We start from the raw sequence: 10,970 nt of genomic DNA, 5'->3' as shown, positions 1-10,970 counted from the left end.
AGGCAGAAGGGGACAGGAAAACTGGTGATAGGGAACCCAAGGTTGAGTAAGGACAGTATTGACATGTGGTGGGATTGTTAACAACTGTCACAGGGCAACATGTTCACTAACTGTTTAATGAGAAACTATTTTGTTCTGTAAACTATCTAAAGTGAGAATAGCAGCACAACTGGAGTAACGTAATCGATGCCACTGATTTGTGCATGTAGAAATTTTTGAAATTTTGTATCTTTGGCTATGTATATTGTCTTAGTCATCTAGTGCTGCTCTAACAGAAATATCACAAGTGGATGGCTTTCACAAAGAGAAATTTATTTTCTCACAGTCTAGTAGGCTAGAAATCCAAATTCAGGGCGTTAGCTCCAGGGGAAGGCTCTCTCTCTGTCAGCTCTGGAGGAAGATCCTTGTCATCATCAGTCTCCCCCGAGACTAGGACCTTCCCTGTGCGGGAACTTGGGTCCAAAGGAGGCGCTCTGCTCCTGGTGCTTCTTTCTTGGTAGTATGAGGTCAGCAACTCTCTGCTTACTTCTCTTTCCTTTTATCTCTTGAGAGATAAAAGGTGATGCAGGCCACACCCCAGGGAAACTCCCTTTACACTGGATCAGGGATGTGACCTGGGTAAGGGTGGTGTTACAATCCCACCATAATCCTCTTTAACATAAAATTACGATCACAAAATGGAGGACAACCACACAATTCTGGGAATCATGGCCCAGCCAAATTGATACATTTTTGGGGGGACATAATCCAAACCATGACATATATTTTCACCAAAAAAAAATAGGTTGAGAAGGAAGAGTGTTGACATGTCGTGGGGTTGTTAACCAATGTCATAAAACAATATGTGTATTGACTGTTTAATAAGAAACTATTTGTTCTGTAAACCTTTACCTAAAGTACAGTTAAAAAAAAAAAAATCTAAAAATTCTTTAAGTAGGGGATTACATAAGTAAGTTCTATTTTATAGCTACTACGGAGTTCTGTTCAGTCACTGAACTTTTGTTGTAGAAAATACTTACTGGTAAGAGATAACATTCACAATATAGAGCCAAGTGATAAAATTCAAGTTTTAAGAGCATGATACTATTTTTATGAAACATACTCTAAATATAACTTTCTATATATAACTTTGGCCCCATCTTTGATTATTTAAAACATAATATATAAATCCACCATCTGTCAGTTTGTCGTACTGTGGTGGCTTGCATGTTCTGTGATACTGGAAGCTATGCCAATGTTTCAAATACCAGCAAGGTCACCCATGATGGACAAGTTTCAGTGGAGCTTTCAGACTGCGACAGACTAGGAAGAAAGGCCTGGCAATTTACTTCCAAAAATCAGCCAACGAAAACCCTATGGATCACAACAGAATATTGTCCCGTATAGTGCTGGCAGATGAGCTTCTTAGATTGGAAGACACTCAAAATACACAGAGGCTACAACAATGAAGTCAAGTATATCAACGATCATGAAGATGATGCAGGACCCAGCAACAATTCCTTCTGTTGTGCCCGGGGTCACCATGAGTTAGAGCCAACTCAGCAGCAGCTGACAACAACAACATGTCAATAGAAAAAATAGTAGAAGGGCAGACAGCAAAATGTAAATGATGATTATATATCAATGTTAGATTATAGGTAATTTTGGTACTTCTTTGTGATTTTTCTATTTTCTGTTACCTGTAGTGAATATATGTCCCCTTTTAACTATTTTAAAAGATAGATATTATTAAAGTACATTTAAAAAAAGATACAGAAAATCTAAATAACGCAATCAACCAACTTGACCTGACAGACATATACAGAACATACCAGCCAACAGCAGCAAAGTACACGTTCTTCTGCAATGCACATGTAGCATTGTTCAGAATAAACCATATTCTAGGCCACAAAGCAAGCCTCAATAAATTCAAAAACACTGACACAATACAAAGCATCTTCTCTGACCATAACTCTACCAAAACTAGAAATCAATAATAAAAAGAGCAAAGAAAAAACATTAAATACATGGAAACTGAATAGCACCTTACTTAAAAACTACTGGGTCATATATGAAATTTTAAATATTCTTAGAATCAAATGAGAATGAAGACACAACATACCAAAACCTCTGGGTCACAGCAAAAGCAGTGCTCAGAGAAAAATTTATAGCAATAAATGCACACATCAAAAAAGAAGACAGACCCAAAATCAGTAACTTAGCCCAACAACTTGAACAAATAGAAAAGGAACAGCAAAAGAGGTCTACAGGCACCAGAAGAAATGAAATAATAAAGATCAGAGCAGAAACAAAAGAAATAGAAAAACATTAAAAAGAATCAACAAAACTAGAAGTTGGTTCCTTGAGACGATCAATAAAATTGACAAACCACTGGCCAAACTGACAAAGGAAAAAAATGAGAAGACATAAATAACCAAAATAATAATGAAATGGGCGACATTACAATAGAACCAAGATAAAGAGGATCGTTACATGACAAATTGTACTCTAATAAATTTGAAAACCTAGAAGAAATAGACAAATTCCTAGAAAGATACCATCTACCTAAACAAACACAAACTGAAGTAGACAATTTAAACAGACCCACAACAAAAGAAGAAATTGAAGAGATCATAAAAAAAAAAACTCCCAACCAAAAAAAAGCCCCAGCCTAGACAGCTTCACTGGAGAATTCTATCAAACATTCAGAGAAGAGTTGATATCAATCCTACTCAAACTATTCCAGAACACAGAAAAGGAAGGAATACTCCTGAATTCATTCTATAAAGCCAGCATAACTCTGATACCAAAGCCAGGCAAAGATACCACTAAAAAAGAAAATTGTAGACCAATGTCCCTCATGAATACAGATGCAAAAATTCTCAAGAAAATCTTAGCCAACAGAATTCAATAGCATATCAAAAAAATAATACACCATGACCAGTTGGGATTCATACCAAGTAAGCAAGGATAGCTTAACATCAAAAAAATCAATCAATGTAATTCACGACATAAACAAAACAAGGGAAAACGATCACATGCTCATCTCAATCGATGCGGAAAAGGCATTTGATAAAAGCCAGCACCCTTTCCTGATAAAAACTCTCAGCAAAATAGGAACAGAAGCGAAATTCCTCAACACATATATATACAAAACTAACAGCCAACATTATTCTTAAAGGAGAGAGACTGAAAGCATTCCCCTTGAGAATGGGTATGAGACAAGGGTGCCCATTATCATTACTCTTATTCAATATTGTACTGGAAGTCCTAGCCAGAGTAATAAACCACAAAAGGGAAATAAAGGGCATCCAAATTGGTAAGGAAGAAGTAAACTATCCGTATTCACAGACAACATGATCCTACACAAAGAAAATCCCAGACATTTCACAATTAAGCTACTGGAACTAATAGAAAAGTTCAGCAAAGTGGCAGGGTACAAGATTAACATAAAAAAATCAGTTGGGATTCCTCTACACTAACAATGAGAACTCCAAAAAGGAAGTCAAGAAAACAATACCATTTACAATAGCCACTAAAAAGTATAAAATATCTAGGAAAAAAATCTAACCAGGGAGGTAAAAGACTTATACAAGGAAAACTACAAAACATTACTGCAAGAAACCTAAAGAGACCTACGTAAATGGACAAACATACCATGTTCGTGGATAGGACAAGTTAACATTCTGAAAATGTCAGTACTACTCAAAGTGATCACTAGATATAATGCAATCGCGACTCAAATTCCAACAACATTCTTTTAACATAATGGAAAAACTAATCTCCAACTTCACATGGAAAGGAAAGAGGCCCCAAATGGCTAGAGTATTACTGAAGAAGAATAAAGTAGGAGGTCTCACAATTCCAATCTCAGAACTTACTATACAGCTGCGGTAATCAAAACAGCCTGGTACGGGTACAACAACAGACACACAGACCAATGGAATAGAACTGAGGATCCAGAAGTAAATCCATCCAGCTACGGAAAGCTGATTTTCGACAAAAGGTCGAAGTTCATTCAATGGGGAAAGAGACAGTCTCTTTAACAAATGGTGCTGGCAAAACCGGATATCCATTTGCAAAAAAACGAACAGGACCCATATTTCACACCATATACAAAAGCTGACTCAAAATGGATCAAAGATCTAAATGTTAAACCTAAAGCTACAAAGTTCCTGGAAAATAGGGTCAAAGCTAGGGGTCCTAATTTATGGCATAAATACTCTTTCAAATATAATGAAAAATACACAAAGAGAAGACAAACTAGATAGCTGAGACCTCCTAAAAATTAAATACTTATGCTCATCAAAAGACTTTACCAAAAGAGTAAAAAGAGAAGGTACAGACTGAGAAAAAAATTTTGGCTATGATACATCCAGCAAGGATAAAATCTCTTAAAATCTATACGAACACTTTAACACCTCAACAACAACAAAAAGACAATCCAATTAAAAATAGGCAAAGGATATGAACAGACACTTCACCAAAGAAGACATTCAAACGGCTCATAGAACATGAGGAGATGCTCATGATCTTTAGACATTAGAGAGATGCAAATCAAAACTATAATGAGATACCATCTCACACCTTCAAAAATGGTACTGATCAAAAAAACAGAAAACAACAAATGCTAGCGAGGTTGTACGGGAGATCAGAACTCTTACACACTGCTGATGGGACTGTAAAACGGTACAGCCACTATGGAAAATGGTATGGTGCTTCCTCAATAAGCTGGAAATGGAAATACTATATGATTCTGCAATGCTACTTCTAGGTATACATTCTAGAAAAATAAGAGCAGTGACATGAACAGACATATGCACATCCATGTTCACTGCAAGCATTATTCACAGTAACAAAAAGATGGAAACAACCTAAGTGTCCATCAACAGAAGAATGGATAAACAAAATGTGGTACATACAGTGGAATACTACACAACAATAAAGAATAATGATGACTCTGTGAAATATCTTGTAACATGGATGAATCTGGAGGATATTTTGCTGAGGGAAATAAGTCAATCACAAAAGGACAAATATTGTATGATACCACTTTTATAAAAAGTCAAGAATATACTTATACACAGAAAGTAATGTTCTTTGATGGTTACTAGGAATGGGAGGAGGAGGGAGGGAAAATCACTCCCTAGATAGTAGACACATGTTAATTCTGGTGAAGGGAAATGCAATATGCAATATAGGGTTAAGTCAGCACAATGTGACTATGGTAAATAAAGACACTGAGAGGTACACAAGAATAAAAGACAACTACAGTAAATGCTATAACATAAACACTTCTGCAACAACAGTAATAACAACCAAAAATTTGTGAGCAGTTACACAGGTAGATATGTATGCTATATAGGTGTGGGAGGGTATATGGGAGTACATGCGTGTGCATATATAGGTATATCTGTTGCCGTCAAGTCGATTTCAACTCATAGCAACCCTATAGGGCAGAGGAGAACTGCCCCATAGTGCTTCCAAGGAGCGCCTGGTGGATTCGAACTGCCGACCTTTTGGACAGCGGCTGTAGCTCTTAACCACTGTGCCACCAGGGCTCCATATATAGATATAGTTGTGGGCATTTGATGTATACATATTTGTATGTGCTGCATATATATTTATATATATAATACAGCACATGGGGCCACAGTTATGGAAACTTCCTAGACATACCCAAACACTTCATGGGCCTGAGTTACTGGGTTTGAAGGCTCAGGACCATAGTCTCAGGGGACATTTAGGTCAACTGGCATAACATAGTTCATAAAGATAATGTTCCACATCCTAGTTTGGTGAGTAGCATCTGGGTATTAAAAGCTTGCAAGTGGCCATCTAAGATACTATTGCTCTCCTCCTGTCTGGGGCAAAGGAGAATGAAGGAAACCAAAGACTCAAGAAAACAATTAATCCACAGGACTAATGGCCCACACAAACCACAGCCTCCTCTAGTCTGAGACTGGAAGAACTAGATGGTGCTCAGTCACCGCTACCAACCACTGTGACCAGGGACACAACAGAAGGTTCTGGTTAGAATGGGAGAAAAATGTAGAACAAAATTCAAGTTCATAAAAAAAGACAAGACTTACTGAACTGATAGAGACTGGAGGAACATCCAAGACTACTGCACTTTTAATCTGGAACTGAAGCCACTCCTAGAGGTCACCTTTCAGCCAAATAATAGATTGGCCTATAAAATAAATAACAACACCCGTGAGGAATGTGCTCCTTAGAACAATCAACTAAATGAGACCAATCGGGGCAGGGAAACTGAAGGGATGGACACAGGGAAGGCAGGGTAGAAATCGGGAGAGTGCTGACACATTGCAGGGATAGCAACCAATGTCATGGAACAAACTGTGTACAAATCGCTGAATGGGAAGCTAATTTGCTGTGTAAACTTTCACCTAAAACACAATTTATAAAAAGGTAATAATAATGAAAACTTAAAAAAAAAAAGACATTCGACTTACGTGAGAACCTACTTACAGAACAGAACCCCGCTGTAAGCGGGGGACTACCTGTATATGAATAAAATAGAACCTCATCATGATTTACAGTTTTTTTCATTACTGTGGCATCTGACACAAGTAATCTAAGTAAACATCATACTTAATGAGATATCATTAAAAAAATAGCAGTTTACTTAATAACTGATTTTCAGTAAACATTAGATTTATTCCTAGAATTCACTGAAAACTTTTTTACGTGCTACAGGGACAAAAAGAAACTGAAACCTTGATAGAGACTGATATTTGAAAACATTACGAGATTATTGTTATTTTTTAGTGTGATGTTATTGAAGTTATGTCCGAAAGATTTCTTACGGGCTGGAGATGCACATGGAGTGTTTGCAGAAAGAATAGTGCGACATCTCAGATTTCTTTAGGCTAATGTTGGGGGAGGTGAGGGTGTAGATGAAAGAACACTGGCCATGTGTTGATAATTATTACAGCAGGGTAAGTTTAAAATATCCTATAATACAAGTTTTCTTTTTCTTCTAAGAGATATTGTTTCTTATCCAACGGATTGGGGAAAGATTTAGACAATCTGACAATACCCAAAAAGTCCTCCCTGTTGGTGTAAGAGTAAACTGGCATACCATTTTGAAAAAGAATTTGGCAATAAACAGTAAAGCTGAGAAAGTACAACCAAACAACTCGACTTCAAATTTCAGCCCTGGAGAAACTCTTGTACACATACATAAGGAATATACACAAGGAAACAGTTACACAAATGATCATGGAAGAATTTATAAGTGAAATTTTAAAAACAACCTAAAAGTCCGTGGAGGTAAGAATGGATAAGTCATGGACTATTCAGAGAAGAACTACTATACGACAGCAAAAATAAATGAACAAGAGCTGTGTATCAGCATGGACACATCTTACAAACATAATTTTAAATTAAAAAATGCAAGCTGAACAGATAATCTATAATTTCATTGTACACAGAGTTTTAAAATACGCCTGGGAATGAAACACCAAATCCAGGAGACTGTTTATCTCTGGGAGGAAGGAACAGAGATTTGAAGGTAAAGGTACTCAGAGGGCTTCCACTATACTAAGCATGTTTTTTTGCGTGTTTAAACTGGGTGTGGTTATAAGGGTGCTGCTGTGTATTATTCAGAAATATTTTACAATATTTTTTAAATCCTAGAAAGAAAAACACTGAGGGGTAACAGCATGGATAATTTTTTAAAAGACTGCTATGATTTAAGTTTTACTGTAATGAATATGTATTATTTTTATAATAATCAAATCTTTAGGGGGGTAGTTTAAGCTTTTCTTTCACAGTCTTCAAACCAGACATGATATTCCAACAGTTATATAACACGGGACCTACCTATAACATTCCGTATAAGATTTGAGAAAAATTATGGCACTTGTTAATGTATTAGCAGCTAAAATAGATATACTGCAATTTTCAAACAGCTTATAATAGTGAATTATTACTAAACCAAAAAAACAAAACAAAACCCACTGCCATTGAGTCGACTCCAACTCATAGCCACCCTATAGGACAGAGTACAGCTGTTCCATAGGGTTTCCAAGGAGTGGCTGGTAGATTCGAACTGCTGACCTTACGGTTAGCAGCCCAGCTCTTAATCACTGTGCTACCAGGGGTTCTAATTATTACTAAGGAAACAAAATTACAGTAATTACTGGTGTGATGGTTAAGATTGTGTGTCAACTTGGCTGGGCCATGATTCTCCGTGTTTTAATGTAATCACTCCCATGATTGAATATACTGTTGAGTAGCCAATCAGATGAAAGGGAGTTTCCTTGGGGGTGTGGCCCACATCTGTATATAAGCAGATGTTCTGGCTTTTTGCTCCCTCTGGATCCTGCGGCTGCTTCCTGTCGTCTCATCTCCCGTTCTTGGGACTTGAGCTGTCAGCTCATCTGCCGAACCTGGGATTTGTCGATCTGCACAGCCTGTGAGTGGGAGCCCTGCTCTCTGACCTTCCGATCTTGGGCTTGTCAGCTTCTGCAGCTGTGTGACTTGGGAGAGGCCTCTACCCTGATCCACGGACTTGGGATGTTCTAGCCTCTACAATCACGTGAGTTGGTTCCTTGATATAATCTCTCTCTATATATATATTTATACACTTTACTGGTTTTGCTTCTCTAGAGAACCCAGCCTAAGACAAGTGGTATCAAGTTTTGACCCACTGAAAATTACAGAACGACTAAGCATCACCATAATTACTATAACCACATATCCCACCTTCATCTACTCCCCAGAGAAAGAATAACCTGCATAAGGAATAACTGGCATATTAGATCTAATTCATGACATTATAAAGCTTGCCACTAGGGGGACCCAAACAGAACAACAAAAACTAAAATTCAAATTCTATATCTACCAAGTTGAAGAGGGAGAAATATATTATCCTAATGTGTAGATGGCAAGATTTGGGTATATGCAAATCAAATGTGTAATTACCATGACAACTACTTTTTCTCATAGCTACTGGTTTCCTCTCCAATGGCCTCCTCCTTTAGCCTCAAATCTAGGGAAAAAAAAACAAAAAATTTCTCCTATAGTGTTTATATGTTGTTGTTAGATGCCACCAAATCGGTTCCAACTCACAGCGACTCTATATACAACAGAACAAAACACTACCTGTTCCTACACCATCCTCATAATCGTTGCTTGAGCCCATTTTTGAAGTCACTGTGTGAATCCATCTCGTTGAGGGTCTTCCTCTTTTTCGCTGACCCTCTACTTTACCAAACATGATGTCCTTCTCCAGGGACTGGTCCTTCCTCATAACATGTCCAAAATAAGCAAGATGAAGTCTTGCCATCCTCACTCCTAAAGAACATTCTGGCTATACTTCTTCCAAGATTTGTTCATTCTTCTTGGAGTCCATAGTATATTCAATATTCTTTGCCAACACCATAACTCAAAGGCATCAATTCTTCTTCAGTCTTCCTAATGCACTGTCCAGCTTTTGAATGTATATAATGTTACTGAAAATACCATGGCTTGGTTCAGATGTACCTTAGTCCTTAAAGTGATATTTTTGCTTTTTAACACTTTAAAGAAGTCTTTTGCAGCAGATTTGCCCAAGGCAATGCCTCATTTGATCTCTTGACTACTGCTTCCCTGGGTGTTGGTTGTGGATCCAAGTAAAATGAAATCCTTGACAACTTCAATCTTTTCTCCGTTTAGCATAATATCGCTCATTGGTCCAAGTGTGAGGATTTTCGTTTTCTTTATGTTGGGGTGTAATCCATACAGAAGGCTGTAGTCCTTGATCTTCATCAGTAAGTGCTTCAAAACCTCTTTGCTTTCAGCAAGTGAGGTTGTGTCACCTGCATATCACAGGTTGTTAATGAGTCTTTTGCTCCAATCCTGATGCCGCATTCCTCTTCATATAGTCCAGCTTCTCTATTTGCTCAGCATACAGATTAAGTATGGTGAAAGGGTGCGACCCTGATGCACACCTTTTCTGATTTTAAACCATTCAGTATTTTGTTTCTATACTCTGACTTAAATATGGCTTCTACCCCAACCATTTTGCTATAATTGTTTTCACTATAGAAACCAATGACCTTCTAATAGTCAAATCCAAAGGACAGTTTTCAATCTTTATCTGACATTTGGAACTGTTTATTAATCCTTCTTTCCTGAAACAGTCTTATGTTTTTGATTCTGTGAGACCATCAAACTGGAGCACTTTTTATGGTACAAAAACAGATATTTATTGGTTCATTTGTTTAATCATTCATGTAACAGTTAACCAAGAAAATGTTTACACACACAAAAAAAATGATCTTTGATGGTTATCAGGGAGAGGAAAGGTGTGGAGGGAAAACTACTAACTAGATAGCAGACAAGTGTTAACTTTGGTGAAGGGAAAGACAATACACAATATCGGGGAAGTCAGCACAACTTGACCAAGGCAGAGTCACAGAAGCTTCCGAGACACATCCAAACACCCTGAGGGACTGAATTACTGGGACTGAAGGACTATGGTCTCAGGTGACATCTAGGTCAATTGGTATAACATAGTTCATAAAGAAAATATTCTACATTCTTCTTTGGTAAGTAGTGTCTGGGGTGTTAAAAGCTTGTGAGTGGCCATCTAAGATACATCTATTGGTCCCATCCCATTTGGAGCAACAGGGAATGAAGAAAACCAAAGACACGAGGAAAATATTAGTCCAAAGGACTAACAGACCACATGAACCACAGCCTCCACCAGCCTGAAGCCAGAAGAACTAAATGGTGCCCGGCTACCACCAACGACTTGTCTGCCAGGGATCACAATGGAGGGTCCCAGACAGAGCAGGAGAAAAACATAGAGAACAAAATTTAATTTCACAAAAAAGACCAGACTTACTGGTCTGACAGACACTGAGGAACCCCTGAGACTATGGCCCCTGCACACCATGCTAACTCAGAAGTGAAGTCACTCCTGAAGGCCACCTTTCAGCCAAAGATTAGACAGACCTATAAAACAAATACTAACACAC

At 37.7% G+C, this 10,970-nt stretch overlaps 1 protein-coding gene across 3 annotated transcripts in view; it reads right to left on the bottom strand.

Moving 5' to 3' along the window:
* Positions 1–10,970, bottom strand: part of SHLD2 (shieldin complex subunit 2) — a 169,749-nt gene that overhangs the window by 103,706 nt on the left and 55,073 nt on the right. Inside the window, exon 3 of one of the 3 annotated variants that reach the window (XM_023740430.1) lies at positions 6,072–6,172. The exons of the other annotated variants lie outside the window; for them this stretch is intronic. The gene's annotated coding sequence lies outside the window, so the exon portion shown is untranslated. The remainder of the gene's footprint in view (positions 1–6,071; positions 6,173–10,970) is intronic. 3 annotated transcript variants of the gene reach the window in all.

The sequence above is a fragment of the Trichechus manatus genome, unplaced genomic scaffold, assembly GCF_000243295.1.
Source record: "Trichechus manatus latirostris isolate Lorelei unplaced genomic scaffold, TriManLat1.0 scaffold00155, whole genome shotgun sequence".
In the NCBI taxonomy this organism is placed as follows: Eukaryota; Metazoa; Chordata; class Mammalia; order Sirenia; family Trichechidae; genus Trichechus; species Trichechus manatus.
Note: the sequence above shows the minus strand (reverse complement) of the source record. Positions and strands in the feature narration are given on the sequence as shown.